Here is a 26,191-nt window from a genome sequence, read left to right as displayed (position 1 = left end):
ACAATGCGAAATACCCCGCGATGTTTTTCATAAACCTATCCTACAATGCCACTGCATGTTTCCTGACCTCCCCATCCTGATCACCCCATGGGGCTTTTCTCCATCCTACATTGGCACTCACGGCCTATGTGATTCAGTCCCTGCGATTCACACCACCCCGTGATGTTTTTCTCACTCCTACTAGTGAAAGGCCTTTAAGAAACCCTTACAATGAGCACCACCCTGCAATGTTTTTCAGAAACCTATCCTATATTGCCACTGCATGTTTCCTGACCTCGCCATCTTGACCACCCCGTGGTGCTTTTCTCCATCCTACATTGCCACTCACTGCCTATCATGATTCAGGCCCTCTGATTCATACCACCCCGTGATGTTTTTCACACTCCTACTTGTGAATGGCCTGTTAGAAACCCTTACAATGAACACCACCCCGCTTTCTTTTTCAGAAACCTATCCCACATTGCCACTGCATGTTTCCTCACCTCCCCATGCTGACCACCCTGTGGTGCTTTTCTCCATCCTACATAGCCACTCACTGCCTATATTAATTCAGGCCCTACGATTCACACCACCCCGTGATGTTTTTTTCACTCCTACTTGTGAATGGCTTGTTAGAAATCCTTACAATGCGCACCACCCCATGATGTTTTTCAGAAAACTATGCTATATTGCCAATGCATGTTTCCTGACCTCTCCATGATGACCACCCCGTGGTGCATTTCTCCATCCTACATTGCCACTCACTGCCTAACCTTATTCAGGCCCTCCGATTCACACCGCCCCGTGATGTTTTTCTCACTCCTCCTAGTGAATGGCGTGTTAGAAACCCTTACAATGTGCACCACTCCGCGATGTTTTTTAGAAAGCTATCCTACATTGCCACTGCATATTTCCTGACGTCGCCATGCTGACAGCCTATGGTGCTTTTCTCCATCCTACATTGCCACTCACTGCCTATACTAATTCAGGCACCCCGATTCACACAACCCCATGATGTTTTTCAAACTCCTACTAAAGAATGGACTGTGAGAACACCCTTAAAAAGCGCACCACCACGCGATGTTTTTCAGAAACCTATCCTACATTGCCACTGCATGTTTCCTGACCTCTCCATGCTGACCAACCCGTGGTGTTTTACTACATCATATATTGCCACTCACTGCCTATCGTAATTCAGGCCCCCTATTGACACCACCCCATGATGTTTTTCACACTCCTATTAGAGAATGGCCTCTTAGAAACCAATGCAATGCGCACCAACCCGCAATGTTTTTAAGAAATCTATCCTACATTGCCACTGCATGTTTTGCAGACCTCCCCATGCTGACCACCCTGTGGTGCTTTTCTCCATCCTACATTGCCACTCACAGCCTATTCTAAATCAGGCAGTCCGATTCACACCACCCCGTGATGTTTTTTTCACTCCTAGTTATGAATGGCTTGTTAAAAAGCTTTACAATGCGCACCACCCCCGATGTTTTTTAGAAACCTATCCTACATTGCTATTGCATGTTTCTTGACCTCTCCATGTTGGCCACCCCGTTGTCCTTTTCTCCATTCTTCATTGCCCTCACTGCCTATCCTAATTCAGGCCCTCCGATTCCACCAATCTGTGATGGTTTTCTCACTCCTACTAGTGAATGGCCTGCTACAAACCCTTACAATGCGAACGACCCAACGATGATTTTCAGAAACTTATCCTACATTGCCATTGCATGTTTCCTGACCTCCCCATATTCACCAACCTGTGGTGCTTTTCTCCATCCTACATTGCCAGTCACTGTCTATGTTGATTCAGGCCCTCCGAATCATACCACACCCTGATGTATTTCTCACTCCTACTAGTGAATGGCCTGTTAGAATCCCATACAAGGTGCACTACCCCGTGATGTTTTTCAGAAACCTATCCTACATTGCCACTGCATGTTTCCTCACCTCCCCATGCTGACCACCCCCGTGGTGCTTTTCTCCATACTACATTGCCACTCACTGCCTATCCTGATTGAGGGCCTCTGATTCACACTACCCCGTGATGTTTTTCTCACTCCTACTAATGAATGGCCTGTTAGAAACCCTGACAAGGCGCACCACCCCGCGATGTTTTTCAGAAACCTATCCTACATTGCCACTGAATGTTTAGTGACAACCACTTTCTGACCACCCTGTGGTCCTTTTCTGCATCCTACATTGCCACTCACTGCCTATCCTGATTCAGGCCCTCCGATTCACGCCACCCCGTGATGTTTTTCTCACTTCTACCAGTGAATGGCCTGTTAGATACCCTTACAATGCGCACCACTCTGCGATGTTTTTCAGAAACCTATCCTACATCGCCACTGCAAGTTTCCTGACCTGCCGATCCTGACCAACCGTGGTGCTTTTCTCCATCCTACATTGCCACTCACTGCCTATCATATTTCAGGCCCTCAGATACACACCACCATGTGATGTTTTTCTCACTCCTAATAGTGAATGGCCTTTTAGAAACGTTTACAATGCGCACCAGCCTGCGATGTTTATCAGAAACCTATCTTACATTGCCACTGCATGATTCCTGACCTCCCCGTGCTGACCATCCCGTGGTGGTTTTCTCAATTTTACATTGCCACTCACTGCCTATCCTGACTCAGGTCCTCCGATTCACACCACCCCGTGCTGTTTTTCTCACTCCTACAAGTGAATGGCCTGCTATTAACCATTTCAATGTGCACCCCCACACGATTTTTTTCAAAAACCTATCTTACATTGCCACTGCATGTTTCTTGACTTCCCATCCTGCCACCCCTGGTGCTTTTCTCCATTTTACATTGTCAGTCACTGCCTATCATAATTCAGGCCCTCCAATTCACACCACCCCATGATGTTTTTATCACTGCTACTAGTGAATGGCCTGTTAGAAACTATTACAATGCGCACCACCCCGTGATGTTTTTCAGAAAACTATCCTATATTGCCACTGCATGTTTCCTGACCTCCCCATGTTGACCACCCCATGGTGCTTTTCTCCATCCTACATTGCCACTCACTGCCTATCCTAATTCAGGCCCTCCGATTCACACCACGCCGTGATGTTTTTCTCACTCCTACCAGTGAATGGCCTGTTAGAAACTATTATAATGCGCACCAACCCGAAACGTTTTTCAGAAAGCTAACCCACATTGCCACTGCATGTTTCCTGACTTCCACATGCTGACCACCCCGTGGTGCTTTTCTACATCCTACATTGCCACTCACTACCTATACTTATTCATGCCCTCCGATTCACACCACCCTGTGATGTTTTTCTCACTCCTACTAGTGAATGGCCTGTTAGAAACCCTTACAATGCGCACCACCCGTCGTTGTCTTTCAGAAACCTATCCTACATTGCCAATGCATGTTTCCTGTCTCCCCATGCTGACCTCCCCGTGGTGTTTTCTCTATCTTTCATAGCCACTAACTGCCTATATTAATTCAGGCCCTACGATTCATACCACCCCGTGATGTATTTTTCACTCCTACTTGTGAATGGCTTGTTAGAAATCCTTACAATGCGCACCACCCCGTGATGTTTTTCAGAAAACTATCCTACATGTCCAATGCATGTTTCCTGACTTCTCCATGATGACCACCCCGTGGTGCTTTTCTCCATGGTTCATTGCCACTCACTGCCTATCCTAATTCAGGCCCTCCGATTCACACCTCCCCGTGATGTTTTTCTCACTCCTCCTAGTAAATGGCATGTTAGAAACCCTTACAATCTCCACCACTCCGCGATGGTTTTTAGAAAGCTATCCTACATTGCCACTGCATGTTTCCTGACGTCCCCATGCTGACAGCGTATGGTGCTTTTCTCCATCCTACATTGCCACTCACTGCCTATCCTAATTCAGGCACCCCGATTCACACAACCCCATGATGTTTTTCAAACTCCTACTAAAGAATGGACTGTGAGAACACCCTTAAAAAGCGCACCACCACGCGATGTTTTTCAGAAACCTATCCTACATTGCCACTGCATGTTTCCTGACCTCTCCATGCTGACCAACCCGTGGTGCTTTACTACATCATATATTGCCACTCACTGCCTATCGTAATTCAGGCCCCCTATTGACACCACCCCGTGATGTTTTTCACACTCCTATTAGAGAATGGCCTCTTAGAAACCCATGCAATGCGCACCACCCCGGGATGTTTTTCAGAAACCTATTCTACATTGCCACTGCATGGTTCCTTGCCTTCCCATGCTGACAAACCCGTGGTGCTTTTCTCCATCCTACATTGCCACTCACAGCCTATCCTAATTCAGGCCCTCAGATTCACACCACCTCGTGATGTTTTTTTCACTCTTACTTGTGAATGGCTTGTTAGAAACCCTTACAATGCGCCCCACCCCGCGATGTTTTTCAGAAACAAATCCTACGTTGCCATTACATGTTTCGTTACCTCGCCATGTTGACCACACCGTGGTGCTTTTCTCCATTCTTCATTGCCACTTACTGCCTATCCTAATTCAGGCCTTCCGATTCACACCACCCCGTGATGTTTTTCTCACTCGTACTAGTAAATGGCCTGCTACAAATCCTTACAATGCGCACAACCCCGTGATGTTTTTCAGAAACCTATCCTACATTGCCATTGCATGTTTCCTAACTTCCTCATGCTCACCACCCCGTGGTGCTTTTCTCCATCCTACATTGCCACTCACTGTCTAACTTGATTCAGACCCTCCAATTCACACCACACCGTGATGTATTTCTCACTCCTACTAGTGAATGGCCTGTTAGAAACCCTTACAATATGCACCGCCCGGCGATGTTTTTCAGAAGCCTATCCTACATTGCCAATGCATGTTTCCTGAACTCCCCATGCTGACCACTCCGTGGTGCTTTTCTCCATCCTACATTGCCACTCACTGCATATCCTAATTTAGGCCCTCGGATTCACACTACCCCGTTATATTTTTCTCACTCCTACTAGGGAATGGCCTGTTAGAAACCCTTACAATGCGCACCACCCCGCGATGTTTTTCACAAACCTGTCCTACATTGCCACTGCATGTTTCCTGACCTCCCCATGCTGACCACACCCTGGTGCTTTTCTCCATTTTACATTGCCACTCACTGCCTATACTAATTCAGGACCTCTGATTCACACCACCCCGTGATGTTTTTCTCACTCCTACTAGTGAATGGCCTGTTAGAAACCCTGACTATGCGCACCAACCCGCGATGTTTTTCAGAAAGCTATCACACATTGCCACTGCATGTTTCCTTTCCTCCGCATGCTGACCCCCCATTGTGCTTTTCTACATCCTACATTGCCTGTCACTGCCTATTCTTATTCAGGCCCTCCGTTTCACACCACCCCTTTATGTTTTTCTCACTCCTATTAGTGAATGGCCTGTTAGAAAGCCTTACAATGCGCACCACGCGGCGATGTTTTGCAGAAACCTATCCTACATTGCCAATCCATGTTTCCTGACCTCCGCATGCTGACCACCCCGTGGAGCTTTTCTCCATCCTACATTGCCACTCACTGCGTATCCTAATTCAGGCCCTCCAATTCACACCACCTCATTATGTTTTTCTCACTCCTACTTGTGAATGGACTGTTAGAAACCTTTACAATGCGCACCACCCCGTTTTTTTTGCAGAAACCTATCCTAAATTACCACTGCATGTTTCCTGATCTCCCCATGCTAACCACCCCGTGGTGCTTTTCTCCATCCTACATTGCCACTCACTGCCTATCCTAATTCAGGCACTCCGATTCACACCACCCCGTGATGTTTTTGGCGCTCCTACTTGTGAATTGCTTGTTAGAAACCCTTACAATGCGCAGCACCCTGCGATGTTTTTAAGAAACCTATCCTACATTGCCACTGCATGTTTCCTGAGCTCCCCATGCTGACAACACCGTGGTGCTATTCTCCATTTTACATTGCCACTCACTTCCTATCATAATTCAGGCCCTCCGTTTCACACCACCCCGTGATGTTTTTGTCACTCCTACTAGTGAATGGCCTCTTAGAAACCCATGCAATGCGCACCAACCCGCAATGTTTTTCAGAAACCTATCCTACATTGCCACTGCATGTTTCCAGACCTCCCCATGCTGACCACCCTGTGGTGCTTTTCTCCATCCTACATTGCCACTCACAGCCTATTCTAAATCAGGCAGTCCGATTCACACCACCCCGTGATGTTTTTTTCACTCCTAGTTATGAATGGCTTGTTAAAAAGCCTTACAATGCGCACCACCCCCGATGCTTTTCAGAAACCTATCCTACATTGCTATTGCATGTTTCCTGACCTCCCCATGTTGGCCACCCCGTGGTGCTTTTCTCCATTCTTCTTTGCCCTCACTACCTATCCTAATTCAGGCCCTCTGATTCACACCACGCTGTGATGGTTTTCTCACTCCTACTAGTGAATGGCCTGCTACAAACCCTTACAATGCGAATGACCCCACGATGATTTTCAGAAACTTATCCTACATTGCCATTGCATGTTTCCTGACCTCCCCATATTCACCAACCTGTGGTGCTTTTCTCCATCCTACATTGCCAGTCACTGTTTATATTGATTCAGGCCCTCCGATTCACAGCACACCCTGATGTATTTCTCACTCCTACTAGTGAATGGCCTGTTAGAATCCCGTACAAGGTGCACTACCCCGCGATGTTTTTCAGAAACCTATCCTACATTGCCACTGCATGTTTCCTCACCTCCCCATGCTGACCACCCCCGTGGTGCTTTTCTCCATACTACATTGCCACTCACTGCCTATCCTGATTGAGGGCCTCTGATTCACACTACCCCGTGATGTTTTTCTCACTCCTACTAATGAATGGCCTGTTAGAAACCCTGACAAGGCGCACCACCCCGCGATGTTTTTATCTTACATTGCCACTGAATGTTTCGTGACATCCCCTTTTCTGACCACCCTGTGGTGCTTTTCTGCATCCTACATTGCCACTCACTGCCTATCCTGATTCAGGCCCTCCGATTCACACCACCCCGTGATATTTTTCTCACTTCTACTAGTGAATGGCCTGTTAGATACCCTTACAATGCGCACCACTCTGCGATGTTTTTCAGAAACCTATCCTACATCGCCACTGCAAGTTTCCTGACCTGCCGATCCTGACCAACCGTGGTGCTTTTCTCCATCCTACATTGCCACTCACTGCCTATCATATTTCAGGCCCTCAGATACACACCACCCTGTGATGTTTTTCTCACTCCTACTAGTGAATGGCCTGTTAGACACGTTTACAATGCGCACCACCCTGCGATGTTTATCAGAAAATTATCTTACATTGCCACTGCATGATTCCTGACCTCCCCGTGCTGACCATCCCGTGGTGGTTTTCTCAATTTTACATTGCCCCTCACTGCCTATCCTGATTCAGGCCCTCCGATTCACACCACCCCGTGATGTTTTTCTCACTCCTACAAGAGAATGTCCTGCTAGAAACCATTTCAATGCGCACCACCACACGATTGTTTTCAAAAACCTATCTTACATTGCCACTGCATGTTTCTTGACCTCCCATCCTGGCCACCTCTGGTGCTTTTCTCCATCCTACATTGACACTCACTGTCTAACTTGATTCAGGCCCTCTGATTCACACCACACCGTGATGTATTTCTCAGTCCTACTAATGAATGGCCTGTTAGATACAGTTACATGCGCCAAACCCTGCGATGTTTTTCAGAAACCGATCCTGCATTACCACTGCATGTTTCCTGACCTCCACATCCTGAGCACCCCGTCGTGCTTTTCTCCATCCTACATTGCCTCCCACGGCCTATCCTGATTCAGGCCCTGCGATTCACACCACCCTGTTATATTTCTCTCAATCCTACCAGTGAATGGCCAGTTAGAAACCCTTACAATGCGCACCACCCGTCGTTGTCTTTCAGAAACCTATCCTACATTGCCAATGCATGTTTCCTGTCTCCCTATGCTGACCTCCCCGTGGTGTTTTCTCTATCTTTCATAGCCACTCACTGCCTATATTAATTCAGGCCCTACGATACACACCACCCCGTGATGTATTTTTCACTCCTACTTGTGAATGGCTTGTTAGAAATCCTTACAATGCGCACCACCCCGTGATGTTTTTCAGAAAACTATCCTACATTGCCAATGCATGTTTCCTGACTTCTCCATGCTGACCAACCCGTGGTGCTTTACTACATCATATATTGCCACTCAGTGCCTATCGTAATTCAGGCCCACTATTGACACCACCCCGTGATGTTTTTCACACTCCTATTAGAAAATGGCCTCTTAGAAACCCATGCAATGCGCACCACCCCGCGATGTTTTTCAGAAACCTATTCTACATTGCCACTGCATGGTTCCTTGACTCCACATGCTGAAAAACCCGTGGTGCTTTTCTCCATCCTACATTGTACTCACAGCCTATCCTAATTCAGGCCCTCAGATTCACACCACCTCGTGATGTTTTTTTCACTCTTACTTGTGAATGGCTTGTTAGAAACCCTTACAATGCGCACCACCCCGCGATGTTTTTCAGAAACAAATCCTACGTTGCCATTGCATGTTTCGTTACCTCGCCATGTTGACCACACCATGGTGCTTTTCTCCATTCTTCATTGCCACTCACTGCCTATCCTAATTCAGGCCCTCCGATTCACACCACCCCGTGATGTTTTTCTCACTCGTACTTGTAAATGGCCTGCTACAAAACCTTACAATGCGCACAACCCCGTGATGTTTTTCAGAAACCTATCCTACATTGCCATTGCATGTTTCCTGACTTCCTCATGCTCACCAACCCGTGGTGCTTTTCTCCATCCTACATTGCCACTCACTGTCTAACTTGATTCAGGCCCTCCGATTCACACAACACCATGATGTATTTCTCACTCCTACTAGTGAATGGCCTGTTAGAAACCCTTACAATGTGAAATACGCCGCGATGTTTTTCATAAACCTATCCTACAATGCCACTGCATGTTTCCTGACCTCCCCATCCTGACCACCCCGTGGTGCTTTTCTCCATCCTACATTGGCACTCACGGCCTATATGATTGAGACCCTGCGATTCACACCACCTCGTGATGTTTTTCTCACTCCTACTAGTGAAAGGCCTTTAAGAAACCCTTACAATGAGCACCACCCTGCAATGTTTTTCAGAAACCTATCCTATATTGCCACTGCATGTTTCCTGCCCTCCCCATCTTGACGACCCCGTGGTGCTTTTCTCCATCCTACATTGCCACTCACTGCCTATCATGATTCAGGCCCTCCGATTCATACCACCCCGTGATGTTTTTCTCACTCTTACTTGTGAATGGCCTGTTAGAAACCCTTACTATGCATACCACCCCGCTTTCTTTTTCAGAAACCTATCGTACATTGAAACTGCATGTTTCCTCACCTCCACATGCTGACGACCCTGTGGTGCTTTTCTCCATCCTACATTGCCACACAATGCCTATCCTAATTCAGGCCTTCCGATTCACACCACCCCCTGATGTTGTTCTCACTCATACTAGTGAATGGCCTGTTAGAAACCCTTACTATGCACACCACCCCGCTTTCTTTTTCAGAAACCTATCCTACATTGCCACTGCATGTTTCCTGACCTCCCCATCCTGACCAACTCGTGGTGCTTTTCTCCATCCTACATTGCCAATCACGGCCTATCCTGATTCAGGCCCTCCGATTCACACCACCCCGTGATGTTTTTCTCACTCCTACTAGTGAAAGGCCTTTTAGAAACACTAACAACGAACACAACCCCGAGATGTTTTTCAGAAACCTATCCTACTTTGCCACTGCATGTTTCCTGACCTCCCCATGCTGACCACCCAGTGGTGCTTTTCTCCATCTGACATTGCCACTAACTGTCTATCTTGATTCAGGCCCTCCGATTCACACCACACCATGAAGTATTTCTCCCTCCTACTAATGAATGGCCTGTTAGAACTCCTTACAATTTGCACATCCCGCGATGCTTTTCAGAAACCTGTCCTACATTGCCACTGCATGTTTCCTGACCTCCCCCTCCTGACCACCCTGTGGTGCGTTTCTCCATCCTACTTTGCCACTCACTTCCTATCCTGATTCAGGCCCTCCGATTCACACCCACACGTGATGTTTTTCTCACTTCTACTAGTGAATGGCCTGTTAGAAACCCTTACAATGCGCAACACCTAGCGATGTTTTTCAGAAACCTATCCTACATTGCCACTACATGTTTCCTGACCTCCCCATGCTGACCACCCTTTGGTGCTTTTCTCCATCCTACATTGCCACTCACTGCATATCCTGATTCAGGCCCTCCGATTTACACCCACACGTGATGTTTTTCTCACTTCTACTAGTGAATGGCCTGTTAGAAACCCTTCCAATGCGCAACACCCCGCGATGTTTTTCAGAAACCTATCCTACATTGCCACTGCTTGTTTCCTAACCTCCCCATGCTGACCACCCCGTGGTGCTTTTCTCCATCCTACATTGCCACTCACTGCATATCCTGATGTAGGCCCTCGGATTCACACCATCCCATTATACTTTTCTCACTCCTACTTGGGAATGGCCTGTTAGAAACCCTTACAATGCGCACCACCCCGCGATGTTTTTCAGAACCCTATCCTACATTGCCACTGCATGTTTCCTGAGCTCCCCATGCTGACAACACCGTGGTGCTTTTCTCCATTTTACATTGCCACTCACTTCCTATCATAATTCAGGACCTCCGTTTCACACCACCCCGTGATGTTTTTGTCACTCCTACTAGTGAATGGCCTCTTAGAAACCCATGCAATGCGCACCAACCCGCAATGTTTTTCAGAAACCTATCCTACATTGCCACTGCATGTTTCCAGACCTACCCATGCTGACCATCCCGTGGTGGTTTTCTCAATTTTACATTGCCACTCACTGCCTATCCTGATTCAGGCCCTCCGATTCACACCACCCCGTGATGTTTTTCTCACTCCTACAAGTGAATGGCCTGCTAGAAACCATTTCAATGCGCACCACCACACGATTGTTTTCAAAAACCTATCTTACATTGAAACTGCATGTTTCTTGACCTCCCATCCTGGCCACCTCTGGTTTTTTTCTCCATTTTACATTGCCAGTCACTGCCTATCCTAATTCACGCCCTCCAATTCACACCAACCCGTGATGTTTTTCTCACTGCTACTAGTGAATGGCCTGTTAGAAACTCTTACAATGCTCACCACACCGTGATGTTTTTCAGAAAACTATCCTACATTGCCACTGAATGTTCCCTGACTTCCCCATCCTGACCACCCCGTGGTGCTTTTCTCGATCCTACATTGCCATTCACTGCCTATCCTAATTCAGGCCCTCCGATTCACACCACGCCGTGATGTTTTTCTCACTCCTACTAGTGAATGGCCTGTTAGAAACTATTACAATGCGCACCAACCCGAAACGTTTTTCAGAAAGCTATCCCACATTGCCACTGCATGTTTCCTGACTTCCACATGCTGACCACCCCGTGGTGCTTTTCTACATCCTACATTGCCACTCACTACCTATCCTTATTCAGGCCCTCCGATTCACACCACCCCGTGATGTTTTTCTCACTCCTACTAGTGAATGGCCTGTTAGAAAACCTTACAATGCGCAAAACCCTGTGATGTTTTTCAGAAAACTATCCTACATTGCTACTGCATGTTTCCTGACCTCCCCATGCTGACCACCCTGTGGTGCTTTTCTCCATTTTACATTGCCACTCACTGCCTATCCTAATTCAGACACTCCGATTCACACCACCCCGTGATGTTTTTCTCACTCCTACTAGTGAATTGCCTGTTAGAAACCTTAACAATGTGCATCACCCGTCGATGTTTTTCAGAAACCTATCCTACATTGCCATTGCATGTTTCCTGACCTCCCCATGCTCGCCAACCCGTGGTGCTTTTCCCCATCCTACATTGCCACTCACTGTCTAACTTGATTCAGGCCCTCTGATTCACACCACACTGTGATGTATTTCTCACTCCTACTAATGAATGGCCTGTTAGATACCGTTACATGCGCCAAACCCCGCAATGTTTTTCAGAAACCGATCCTGCATTACGACTGCATGTTTCCTGACCTCCACATCCTGAGCACCCCATCGTGCTTTTCTCCATCCTACATTGCCTCCCACGGCCTATCCTGTTTCAGGCCCTGCGATTCACAGCACCCCGTTATATTTCTCTCAATCCTACAAGTGAATGGCCAGTTAGAAGCCCTTACAATGCGCAGCACCCCGCGATGTTTTTCAGAAACCTATCCTAAATCGCCACTGCATGTTTCCTCACCACCCCATGCTGACCACACCGTGGTGCTTTTCTCCATTTTACGTTGCCACTCACTGCCTATCCTAATTCAGGCCCTCCGATTCCGCCCACCCCGTGATGTTTTTCTCATGCCTACTAGTGAATGGCCTGTTAGAAAACCTTACAATGCGCACCACCCGTCGTTGTCTTTCAGAAACCTATCCTACAATGCCAATGCATGTTTCCTGTCTCCCCATGCTGACCTCCATGTGGTGCTTTTCTCTACCTTTCATAGTCACTCACTGCCTATATTAATTCAGGCCCTACGATTCTTACCACCCCATGATGTATTTTTCACTCCTACTTGTGAATGGCTTGTTAGAAATCCTTACAATGCGCACCACCCCGTGATGTTTTTCAGAAAACTATCCTACATTGCCAATGGATGTTTCCTGACCTCTCCTTGATGACCACCCCGTGGTGCTTTTCTCCATGCTACATTGCCACTCACTGCCTATCCTAATTCACGCCCTCCGATTCACACCTCCCCGTGATGTTTTTCTCACTCCTATTAGTGAATGGCGTGTTAGAAACCCTTACAATGTCCACCACTCCGCGATGTTTTTTAGAAAGCTATCCTACATTGCCACTGCATGTTTCCTGACGTCCGCATGCTGACAGCGTATGGTGCTTTTCTCCATCCTACATTGTAACTCACTGCCTATCCTAATTCAGGCACCCCGATTCACACCACCCCGTGATGTTTTTCACACTCCTACTAGAGAATGGACTGTTAGAACACCCTTAAAAAGCGCACCACCCCGCGATGTTTTTCAGAAACCTATCCTACATTGCCACTGCATGTTTCCTGACCTCTTCATGCTGACCAACCCGTGGTGCTTTACTACATCATATATTGCCACTCGCTGCCTATCGTAATTCAGGCCCCCTATTGACACCACCCCGTGAAGTTTTTCTCACTCCTATTACAGAATGGCCTCTTAAAAACCCATGCAATGCGCACCACCCCGCGATGTTTTTCAGAAACCTATTCTACATTGCCACTGCATGGTTCCTTGCCTCCCCATGCTGACAAACCCGTGGTGCTTTTCTCCATCCTACATTGCCACTCACAGCCTATCCTAATTCAGGCCCTCAGATTCACACCACCTCGTGATGTTTTTTTCACTCTTACTTGTGAATGGCTTGTTAGAAACCCTTACAATGCGCACCACCCCGCGATGTTTTTCAGAAACAAATCCTACGTTGCCATTGCATGTTTCATTACCTCGCCATGTTGACCACACCGTGGTGCTTTTCTCCATTCTTCATTGCCACTCACTGCCTATCCTAATTCAGGCCCTCCGATTCACACCACCCCGTGATGTTTTTCTCACTCCTACAAGTGAAAGGCCTTTTAGAAACACTTACAACGAGCAACACCCCCCGATGTTTTTCAGAAACCTATCCTACTTTGCCACTGCATGTTTCCTGACCTCCCCATGCTGACCACCCAGTGGTGCTTTTCTCCATCTGACATTTCCACTCACTGTCTACTTGATTCAGGCCCTCCGGTTCACACCACCCGGTGATGTTTTTCTCACTTCCACTAGAGAATGGCCTGATAGAAACCCTTACAATGCGCCCCACCCCGCGATGTTTTTCAGAAACTTATCCTACATTGCCACTGCATGTTTCCTGACCTCCCCATCCTGACCACACTGCGGTGCTTTTCTACATCCTACATTGCCACTCACTGCAAAACCTGATGTAGGCCCTCGGATTCACACCACCCCGTTATACTTTTCTCACTCCTACTTGGGAATGGCCTGTTAGAAACCCTTACAATGCGCACCACCCCGCGATGTTTTTCAGAAACCTATCCTACATTGCCACTGCATGTTTCCTGAGCTCCCCATGCTGACAACACCGTGGTGCTTTTCTCCATTTTACATTGCCACTCACTGCCTATCATAATTCAGGCCCTCCATTTCACATCACCCTGTGATGTTTTTGTCACTCCTACTAGTGAATCGCCTGTTAGAAACCCTTACAATATGCAGCACCCGGCGATGTTTTTCAGAAGCCTATCCTACATTGCCAATGCATTTTTGCTGAACTCCCCATGCTGACCACTCCATGTTGCTTTTCTCCATCCTACATTGCCACTCACTGCATATCCTAATTTAGGCCTTTGGATTCACACTACCCCGTTATATTTTTCTCACTCCTACTAGGGAATGGCCTGTTAGAAACCCTTACAATGCGCACCACCCCGCGATGTTTTTCAGAAACCTATCCTACATTGCCACTGCATGTTTCCTGACCTCCCCATGCTGACCACACCCTGGTGCTTTTCTCCATTTTGCATTCCCACTCACTGCCTATACTAATTCAGGACCTCCGATTCACAGCACACCGTGATGTTTTCTCACTCCTACTAGTGAATGGCCTGTTAAAAACCCTGACTATGCGCACCAACCCGCGATGTTTTTCAGAAAGCTATCACACATTGCCACTGCATGTTTCCTGACCTCCGCATGCTGACCACCCCATGGTGTTTCTCTACATCCTACATTGACAGACACTGCCTATCCTTATTCAGGCCCTCCGTTTCACACCACCCCTTTATGTTTTTCTCACTCCTACTAGTGACTGGCCTGTTAGAAAGCCTTACAATGCACACCACGCGGCGATGTTTTGCAGAAACCTATCCTACATTGCCAATGCATGTTTCCTGACCTCCGCATGCTGACCACCCCGTGGAGCTTTTCTCCATCCTACATTGCCACTCACTGCCTATCCTAATTCAGGCCCTCCGATTCACACCACCTCATTATGTTTTTCTCACTCCTACTAGTGAATGGACTCTTAGAAACCTTTACAATGCGCACCACCCCGCTTTTTTTTTGCAGAAACCTATCCTACATTACCACTGCATGTTTCGTGACCTCCCCATGCTAACCACCTCGTGGTGCTTTTCTCCATTCTACATTGCCACTCACAGCCGAACCTAGTTCAGGCCCTCCGATTCACACCACCCCGTGATGTTTTTGGCACTCCTATTTGTGAATTGCTTGTTAGAAACCCTTAGAATGCGCACCACACCGAAATGTTTTTCAGAAACCTATCCTACATTGTCATTGCGCATTTCCTGACCTCCCCATGCTCAACAAACCGTGGTGATTTTCTCCATCCTACATTGCCACTCACTGTCTAAATTGATTCAGGCCCTCCGATTCACACCACACCGTGATGTATTTCTCACTCCTACTAGTGAATTCCCTGTTAGCAACCCTTACCATGCGCACCACCCCGTGATGTTTATCAGAAACATATCCTACATGGCCACTGCATGTTTCCTGACCTCCCCATGCTGACCACACTGTGGTGCTTTTCTCCATTTTATGTTGCCACTCACTGCCTATACTAATTCAGGCCTACCGTTTCACACCACCACGTGTTTTTTTCTCACTCTTACTAATGAATGGCCTGTTAGAAACCCTTACAATGCGCACCACACAGCGATGTTTGTCCGAAACCTATCCTACATTGGCACTACATGTTTCCTGACTTCCCCATGCCAACCACACCATGGTGGTTTTCTCCATTTTACATTGCCACTCACTGCCTATCCTAATTCAGGCCCTCCGATTCACACCACCCAGTGATGTTTTTCTCACTCCTACTAGTGAATGGCCTGTTAGAAAGCCTTATAATGGGCACCACCCCGTGATGCTTTTCAGAAAACTATCCTACCTTGCCACTGCATGTTTCCTGACTTCCCCGTGCCCCCACTCCGTGGTGCTTTTCTCCATCCTACATTGCCACTCACTGCCTATCCTAATTCAGAACATCTGATTCACACCACCCCGTGATGTTTTTCTCACTCCTACTAGTGAAAGGCCTGTTAGAAACCCTAACAATGCACACCACACTGTGATGTTTTTTCAGAAAACTATCCTACATTTCCACTGCATGTTTCCTGTCCTCCCCATGATGACTACCCCGTGGTGCTTTTCTCCATTTAACATTGCCACTCACTGCCTCTCCTAAATCAGGCCCTCCGATTCACACCACCCCGTGATGTTTTTCTGTCTCCTACTAGAGAATGTCCTGTTAGAAACCCTTACAATGCGCTACACCCCTCTTTTTTTTTTCAGAAACCCATCCTGCATTGCCACTGCATGTGTCCTGACTTCCCTATGATGACCACCCCGTGGTGCTTTTCTCCATCCTACATTGCCACTCACTGCCTATCCTGATTCAGGCCCTCCGATTCACACCACGCCGTGATGTTTTTCTCACTCCTACTAGTGAATGGCCTGTTAGAAACAATTACAATGCGCACCAACCCGAAACGTTATTCAGAAAGCTATCCCACATTGCCATTGCATGTTTCCTGACCTCCCCATGCTGACCACCCCGTGGTGCTTTTCTACATCCTACATTGCCACTCACTACCTATCCTTATTCAGGCCCTCCGATTCTCACCACTCCGTGATGTTTTTTCACTCCTACTAGGGAATGGCCTGTTAGAAAACCTTACAATGCGCACCATCCCGTGATGGTTTTCAGAAAACTATCTTACATTGCCACTGCATGTTTCCTGACCTCCCCATGCTGACCACCCTGTGGTGCTTTTCTCCATTTTACATTGCCACTCACTGCCTATCATAATTCAGGCCCTCCGATGCACACCACACCGTGATGTATTTCTCACTCCTACTAGTGAATGGCCTGTTAGATACCTTTACATGCGCCAAACCCCGCGATGTTTTTCAGAAACTGATCCTGCATTACCACTGCATGTTTCCTGACCTCAACTTCCTGACCACCCCGTCGTGCTTTTCTCCATCCTACATTGCCTCCCACGGCCTATCCTGATTCAGGCCCTGTGATTCACACCACCCCATTATATTTCTCTCAATCCTACCAGTGAATTGCCAGTTAGAAACCCTTACAATGCGCACCACCCCGCGATGTTTTTCAGAAACCTCTCCTAAATTGCCACTGCATGTTTCCTCACCTCCCCATGCTGACCACACCGTGGTGATTTTTTTCCATTTTACGTTGCCACTCACTGCCTATCCTAATTCAGGCCCTCCGAATCCCCCCACCCCGTGATGTTTTTCTCATGCCTACTAGTAAATGGCCTGTTAGAAAGCCTTACAATGCGCACCACCCGTCGATGTCTTTCAGAAACCTATCCTACATTGCCAATGCATGTTTCCTGAGCTCCCCATGCTGACAACACCGTGGTGCTTTTCTCCATTTTACATTGCCACTCACTGCCTATCATAATTCAGGCCCTCCGTTTCACATCACCCTGTGATGTTTTTGTCACTCCTACTAGTGAATCGCCTGTTAGAAACCCTTACAATATGCAGCACCCGGCGATGTTTTTCAGAAGCCTATCCTACATTGCCAATGCATTTTTCCTGAACTCCCCATGCTGACCACTCCATGTTGCTTTTCTCCATCCTACATTGCCACTCACTGCATATCCTAATTTAGGCCTTTGGATTCACACTACCCCGTTATATTTTTCTCACTCCTACTAGGGAATGGCCTGTTAGAAACCCTTACAATGCGCACCACCCCGCGATGTTTTTCAGAAACCTATCCTACATTGCCACTGCATGTTTCCTGACCTCCCCATGCTGACCACCCAGTGGTGCTTTTCTCCATCTGACATTTCCACTCACTGTCTACTTGATTCAGGCCCTCCGGTTCACACCACCCGGTGATGTTTTTCTCACTTCCACTAGAGAATGGCCTGATAGAAACCCTTACAATGCGCCCCACCCCGCGATGTTTTTCAGAAACTTATCCTACATTGCCACTGCGTGTTTCCTGACCTCCCCATCCTGACCACACTGCGGTGCTTTTCTACATCCTACATTGCCACTCACTGCAAAACCTGATGTAGGCCCTCGGATTCACACCACCCCGTTATACTTTTCTCACTCCTACTTGGGAATGGCCTGTTAGAAACCCTTACAATGCGCACCACCCCGCGATGTTTTTCAGAAACCTATCCTACATTGCCACTGCATGTTTCCTGAGCTCCCCATGCTGACAACACCGTGGTGCTTTTCTCCATTTTACATTGCCACTCACTGCCTATCATAATTCAGGCCCTCCATTTCACATCACCCTGTGATGTTTTTGTCACTCCTACTAGTGAATCGCCTGTTAGAAACCCTTACAATATGCAGCACCCGGCGATGTTTTTCAGAAGCCTATCCTACATTGCCAATGCATTTTTGCTGAACTCCCCATGCTGACCACTCCATGTTGCTTTTCTCCATCCTACATTGCCACTCACTGCATATCCTAATTTAGGCCTTTGGATTCACACTACCCCGTTATATTTTTCTCACTCCTACTAGGGAATGGCCTGTTAGAAACCCTTACAATGCGCACCACCCCGCGATGTTTTTCAGAAACCTATCCTACATTGCCACTGCATGTTTCCTGACCTCCCCATGCTGACCACACCCTGGTGCTTTTCTCCATTTTGCATTCCCACTCACTGCCTATACTAATTCAGGACCTCCGATTCACAGCACACCGTGATGTTTTCTCACTCCTACTAGTGAATGGCCTGTTAAAAACCCTGACTATGCGCACCAACCCGCGATGTTTTTCAGAAAGCTATCACACATTGCCACTGCATGTTTCCTGACCTCCGCATGCTGACCACCCCATGGTGTTTCTCTACATCCTACATTGACAGACACTGCCTATCCTTATTCAGGCCCTCCGTTTCACACCACCCCTTTATGTTTTTCTCACTCCTACTAGTGACTGGCCTGTTAGAAAGCCTTACAATGCACACCACGCGGCGATGTTTTGCAGAAACCTATCCTACATTGCCAATGCATGTTTCCTGACCTCCGCATGCTGACCACCCCGTGGAGCTTTTCTCCATCCTACATTGCCACTCACTGCCTATCCTAATTCAGGCCCTCCGATTCACACCACCTCATTATGTTTTTCTCACTCCTACTAGTGAATGGACTCTTAGAAACCTTTACAATGCGCACCACCCCGCTTTTTTTTTGCAGAAACCTATCCTACATTACCACTGCATGTTTCGTGACCTCCCCATGCTAACCACCTCGTGGTGCTTTTCTCCATTCTACATTGCCACTCACAGCCGAACCTAGTTCAGGCCCTCCGATTCACACCACCCCGTGATGTTTTTGGCACTCCTATTTGTGAATTGCTTGTTAGAAACCCTTAGAATGCGCACCACACCGAAATGTTTTTCAGAAACCTATCCTACATTGTCATTGCGCATTTCCTGACCTCCCCATGCTCAACAAACCGTGGTGATTTTCTCCATCCTACATTGCCACTCACTGTCTAAATTGATTCAGGCCCTCCGATTCACACCACACCGTGATGTATTTCTCACTCCTACTAGTGAATTGCCTGTTAGCAACCCTTACCATGCGCACCACCCCGTGATGTTTATCAGAAACATATCCTACATGGCCACTGCATGTTTCCTGACCTCCCCATGCTGACCACACTGTGGTGCTTTTCTCCATTTTATGTTGCCACTCACTGCCTATACTAATTCAGGCCTACCGTTTCACACCACCACGTGTTTTTTTCTCACTCTTACTAATGAATGGCCTGTTAGAAACCCTTACAATGCGCACCACACAGCGATGTTTGTCAGAAACCTATCCTACATTGGCACTACATGTTTCCTGACTTCCCCATGCCAACCACACCATGGTGGTTTTCTCCATTTTACATTGCCACTCACTGCCTATCCTAATTCAGGCCCTCCGATTCACACCACCCAGTGATGTTTTTCTCACTCCTACTAGTGAATGGCCTGTTAGAAAGCCTTATAATGGGCACCACCCCGTGATGCTTTTCAGAAAACTATCCTACCTTGCCACTGCATGTTTCCTGACTTCCCCGTGCCCCCACTCCGTGGTGCTTTTCTCCATCCTACATTGCCACTCACTGCCTATGCTAATTCAGAACATCTGATTCACACCACCCCGTGATGTTTTTCTCACTCCTACTAGTGAAAGGCCTGTTAGAAACCCTAACAATGCACACCACACTGTGATGTTTTTTCAGAAAACTATCCTACATTTCCACTGCATGTTTCCTGTCCTCCCCATGATGACTACCCCGTGGTGCTTTTCTCCATTTAACATTGCCACTCACTGCCTCTCCTAAATCAGGCCCTCCGATTCACACCACCCCGTGATGTTTTTCTGACTCCTACTAGAGAATGTCCTGTTAGAAACCCTTACAATGCGCTACACCCCTCTTTTTTTTTCAGAAACCCATCCTGCATTGCCACTGCATGTGTCCTGACTTCCCTATGATGACCACCCCGTGGTGCTTTTCTCCATCCTACATTGCCACTCACTGCCTATCCTGATTCAGGCCCTCCGATTCACACCACGCCGTGATGTTTTTCTCACTCCTACTAGTGAATGGCCTGTTAGAAACAATTACAATGCGCACCAACCCGAAACGTTATTCAGAAAGCTATCCCACATTGCCATTGCATGTTTCCTGACCTCCCCATGCTGACCACCCCGTGGTGCTTTTCTACATCCTACATTGCCACTCACTACCTATCCTTATTCAGGCCCTCCGATTCTCACCACTCCGTGATGTTTTTTCACTCCTACTAGGGAATGGCCTGTTAGAAAACCTTACAATGCGCACCATCCCGTGATGGTTTTCAGAAAACTATCTTACATTGCCACTGCATGTTTCCTGACCTCCCCATGCTGACCACCCTGTGGTGCTTTTCTCCATTTTACATTGCCACTCACTGCCTATCATAATTCAGGCCCTCCGATGCACACCACACCGTGATGTATTTCTCACTCCTACTAGTGAATGGCCTGTTAGATACCTTTACATGCGCCAAACCCCGCGATGTTTTTCAGAAACTGATCCTGCATTACCACTGCATGTTTCCTGACCTCAACTTCCTGACCACCCCGTCGTGCTTTTCTCCATCCTACATTGCCTCCCACGGCCTATCCTGATTCAGGCCCTGTGATTCACTCCACCCCATTATATTTCTCTCAATCCTACCAGTGAATTGCCAGTTAGAAACCCTTACAATGCGCACCACCCCGCGATGTTTTTCAGAAACCTCTCCTAAATTGCCACTGCATGTTTCCTCACCTCCCCATGCTGAGACACCGTGGTGATTTTTTTCCATTTTACGTTGCCACTCACTGCCTATCCTAATTCAGGCCCTCCGAATCCCCCCACCCCGTGATGTTTTTCTCATGCCTACTAGTAAATGGCCTGTTAGAAAGCCTTACAATGCGCACCACCCGTCGATGTCTTTCAGAAACCTATCCTACATTGCCAATGCATGTTTCCTGAGCTCCCCATGCTGACAACACCGTGGTGCTTTTCTCCATTTTACATTGCCACTCACTGCCTATCATAATTCAGGCCCTCCGTTTCACATCACCCTGTGATGTTTTTGTCACTCCTACTAGTGAATCGCCTGTTAGAAACCCTTACAATATGCAGCACCCGGCGATGTTTTTCAGAAGCCTATCCTACATTGCCAATGCATTTTTCCTGAACTCCCCATGCTGACCACTCCATGTTGCTTTTCTCCATCCTACATTGCCACTCACTGCATATCCTAATTTAGGCCTTTGGATTCACACTACCCCGTTATATTTTTCTCACTCCTACTAGGGAATGGCCTGTTAGAAACCCTTACAATGCGCACCACCCCGCGATGTTTTTCAGAAACCTATCCTACATTGCCACTGCATGTTTCCTGACCTCCCCATGCTGACCACACCCTGGTGCTTTTCTCCATTTTGCATTCCCACTCACTGCCTATACTAATTCAGGACCTCCGATTCACAGCACACCGTGATGTTTTCTCACTCCTACTAGTGAATGGCCTGTTAAAAACCCTGACTATGCGCACCAACCCGCGATGTTTTTCAGAAAGCTATCACACATTGCCACTGCATGTTTCCTGACCTCCGCATGCTGACCACCCCATGGTGTTTCTCTACATCCTACATTGACAGTCATTGCCTATCCTTATTCAGGCCCTCTGTTTCACACCACCCCTTTATGTTTTTCTCACTCCTACTAGTGACTGGCCTGTTAGAAAGCCTTACATTGCACACCACGCGGCGATGTTTTGCAGAAACCTATCCTACATTGCCAATGCATGTTTCCTGACCTCCGCATGCTGACCACCCCGTGGAGCTTTTCTCCATCCTACATTGCCACTCACTGCCTATCCTAATTCAGGCCCTCCGATTCACACCACCTCATTATGTTTTTCTCACTCCTACTAGTGAATGGACTCTTAGAAACCTTTACAATGCGCACCACCCCGCTTTTTTTTGCAGAAACCTATCCTACATTACCACTGCATGTTTCGTGACCTCCCCATGCTAACCACCTCGTGGTGCTTTTCTCCATTCTACATTGCCACTCACAGCCGAACCTAGTTCAGGCCCTCCGATTCACACCACCCCGTGATGTTTTTGGCGCTCCTATTTGTGAATTGCTTGTTAGAAACCCTTAGAATGCGCACCACACCGAAATGTTTTTCAGAAACCTATCCTACATTGTCATTGCGCATTTCCTGACCTCCCCATGCTCAACAAACCGTGGTGATTTTCTCCATCCTACATTGCCACTCACTGTCTAAATTGATTCAGGCCCTCCGATTCACACCACACCGTGATGTATTTCTCACTCCTACTAGTGAATTGCCTGTTAGCAACCCTTACCATGCGCACCACCCCGTGATGTTTATCAGAAACCTATCCTACATGGCCACTGCATGTTTCCTGACCTCCCCATGCTGACCACACTGTGGTGCTTTTCTCCATTTTATGTTGCCACTCACTGCCTATACTAATTCAGGCCTACCGTTTCACACCACCACGTGTTTTTTTTCTCACTCTTACTAATGAATGGCCTGTTAGAAACCCTTACAATGCGCACCACACAGCGATGTTTGTCAGAAACCTATCCTACATTGACACTACATGTTTCCTGACTTCCCCATGCCGACCACACCATGGTGGTTTTCTCCATTTTACATTGCCACTCACTGCCTATCCTAATGCAGGCCCTCCGATTCACACCACCCAGTGATGTTTTTCTCACTCCTACTACTGAATGGCCTGTTAGAAAGCCTTATAATGGGCACCACCCCGTGATGTTTTTCAGAAAACTATCCTAACTTTCCACTGCATGTTTCCTGACTTCCCCGTGCCCCCACTCCGTGGTGCTTTTCTCCATCCTACATTGCCACTCACTGCCTATCCTAATTCAGAACATCTGATTCACACCACCCCGTGATGTTTTTCTCACTCCTACTAGTGAAAGGCCTGTTAGAAACCCTAACAATGCACACCACACTGTGATGTTTTTTCAGAAAACTATCCTACATTTCCACTGCATGTTTCCTGTCCTCCCCATGATGACTACCCCGTGGTGCTTTTCTCCATTTAACATTGCCACTCACTGCCTCTCCTAAATCAGGCCCTCCGATTCACACCACCCCGTGATGTTTTTCTGACTCCTATTAGAGAATGTCCTGTTAGAAACCCTTACAATGCGCTACACCCCTCTTTTTTTTTTCAGAAACCTATCCTGCATTGCCACTGCATGTGTCCTGACTTCCCTATGATGACCACCCCGTGGTGCTTTTCTCCATCCTACATTGCCACTCACTGCCTATCCTGATTCAGGCCCTCTGATTCACACCACGCCGTGATGTTTTTCTCACTCCTACTAGTGAATGGCCTGTTAGAAACAATTACAATGCGCACCAACCCGAAACGTTATTCAGAAAGCTATCCCACATTGCCACTGCATGTTTCCTGACCTCCCCATGCTGACCACCCCGTGGTGCTTTTCTACATCCTACATTGCCACTCACTACCTATCCTTATTCAGGCCCTCTGATTCTCACCACTTCGTGATGTTTTTTCACTCCTACTAGGGAATGGCCTGTTAGAAAACCTTACAATGCGCACCACCCCGTGATGGTTTTCAGAAAACTATCCTACATTGCCACTGCATGTTTCCTGACCTCCCCATGCTGACCACCCTGTGGTGCTTTTCTCCATTTTACATTGCCACTCACTGCCTATCATAATTCAGGCCCTCCGATTCACACCACACCGTGATGTATTTCTCACTCCTACTAGTGAATGGCCTGTTAGATACCTTTACATGCGCCAAACCCCGCGATGTTTTTCAGAAACCGATCCTGCATTACCATTGCATGTTTCCTGACCTCAACTTCCTGACCACCCCGTCGTGCTTTTCTCCATCCTACATTGCCTCCCACGGCCTATCCTGATTCAGGCCCTGTGATTCACACCACCCCATTATATTTCTCTCAATCCTACCAGTGAATTGCCAGTTAGAAACCCTTACAATGCGCACCACCCCACGATGTTTTTCAGAAACCTCTCCTAAATTGCCACTGCATGTTTCCTCACCTCCCCATGCTGACCACACCGTGGTGATTTTTTTCCATTTTACGTTGCCACTCACTGCCTATCCTAATTCAGGCAATCCGAATCCCCCCACCCCGTGATGTTTTTCTCATGCCTACTAGTAAATGGCCTGTTAGAAAGCCTTACAATGCGCACCACCCGTCGATGTCTTTCAGAAACCTATCCTACATTGCCAATGCATGTTTCCTGACTCCCCATGCAGACCTCCCCTGGTGCTTTTCCCCATCCTTCCTAGCCATTCACTGCCTATATTAATTCAGGCTGTACGATTCACACCACACCGTGATGTTTTTTTCACTCCTACTTGTAAATGGCTTGTTAGAAATCCTTACAATGCGCACCACCCCGTGATGTTTTTCAGAAAACTATCCTACATTGCCAATGCATGTTTCCTGACCTCTCCATGATGACCACCCCGTGGTGCTTTTCTCCATCCTACATTGCCACTCACTGCCTATACTAATACAGGCCCTCCGAATCACACCTCCCCGTGATGTTTTTCTCATTCCTCCTAGTGAATGGCGTGTTAGAAACCTTTACAATGCACACCACCCTGCGATGTTTATCAGAAACCTATCTTACATTGCCACTGCATGATTCCTGACCTCCCCGTGCTGACCATCCCGTGGTGGTTTTCTCAATTTTACATTGCCACTCACTGCCTATCCTGATTCAGGCCCTCCAATTCACAACACCCCGTGATGTTTTTCTCACTCCTACAAGTGAATGGCCTGCTAGAAACCATTTCAATGCGCACCACCACACGATTGTTTTCAAAAACATATCTTACATTGCCACTGCATGTTTCTTGACCTCCCATCCTGGCCACCTCTGGTGCTTTTCTCCATTTTACATTGCCAGTCACTGCCTATCATAATTCAGGCCCTCCAATTCACACCAACCCGTGATGTTTTTCTCACTGCTACTAGTGAATGGCCTGTTAGAAACTCTTACAATGCGCACCACCCAGTGATGTTTTTCAGAAAACTATCCTACATTGCCACTGCATGTTCCCTGACTTCCCCATGCTGACCACCCCGTGGTGCTTTTCTCCATCCTACATTGCCATTCACTGCCTATCCTAATTCAGGCCCTCCGATTCACACCACGCCGTGATGTTTTTCTCACTAATACTAGTGAATGGCCTGTTAGAAACTATTACAATGCACACCAATCCGAAACGTTTTTCAGAAAGCTATCCCACATTGCCACTGCATGTTTCCTGACTTCCACATGCTGACCACCCCGTGGTGCTTTTCTACATCCTACATTGCCACTCACTACCTATCCTTATTCAGGCCCTCTGATTCACACCACCCCGTGATGTTTTTCTCACTCCTACTAGTGAATGGCCTGTTAGAAAGCCTTACAATGCGCAAAACCCCATGATGTTTTTCA

This window comes from Cavia porcellus, unplaced genomic scaffold (assembly GCF_034190915.1).
Source record: "Cavia porcellus strain 051 isolate PalLab524CR breed Dunkin Hartley unplaced genomic scaffold, mCavPor4.1 scaffold_35, whole genome shotgun sequence".
NCBI lineage: Eukaryota > Metazoa > Chordata > Mammalia > Rodentia > Caviidae > Cavia > Cavia porcellus.
This window is presented reverse-complemented; position numbering follows the sequence as displayed.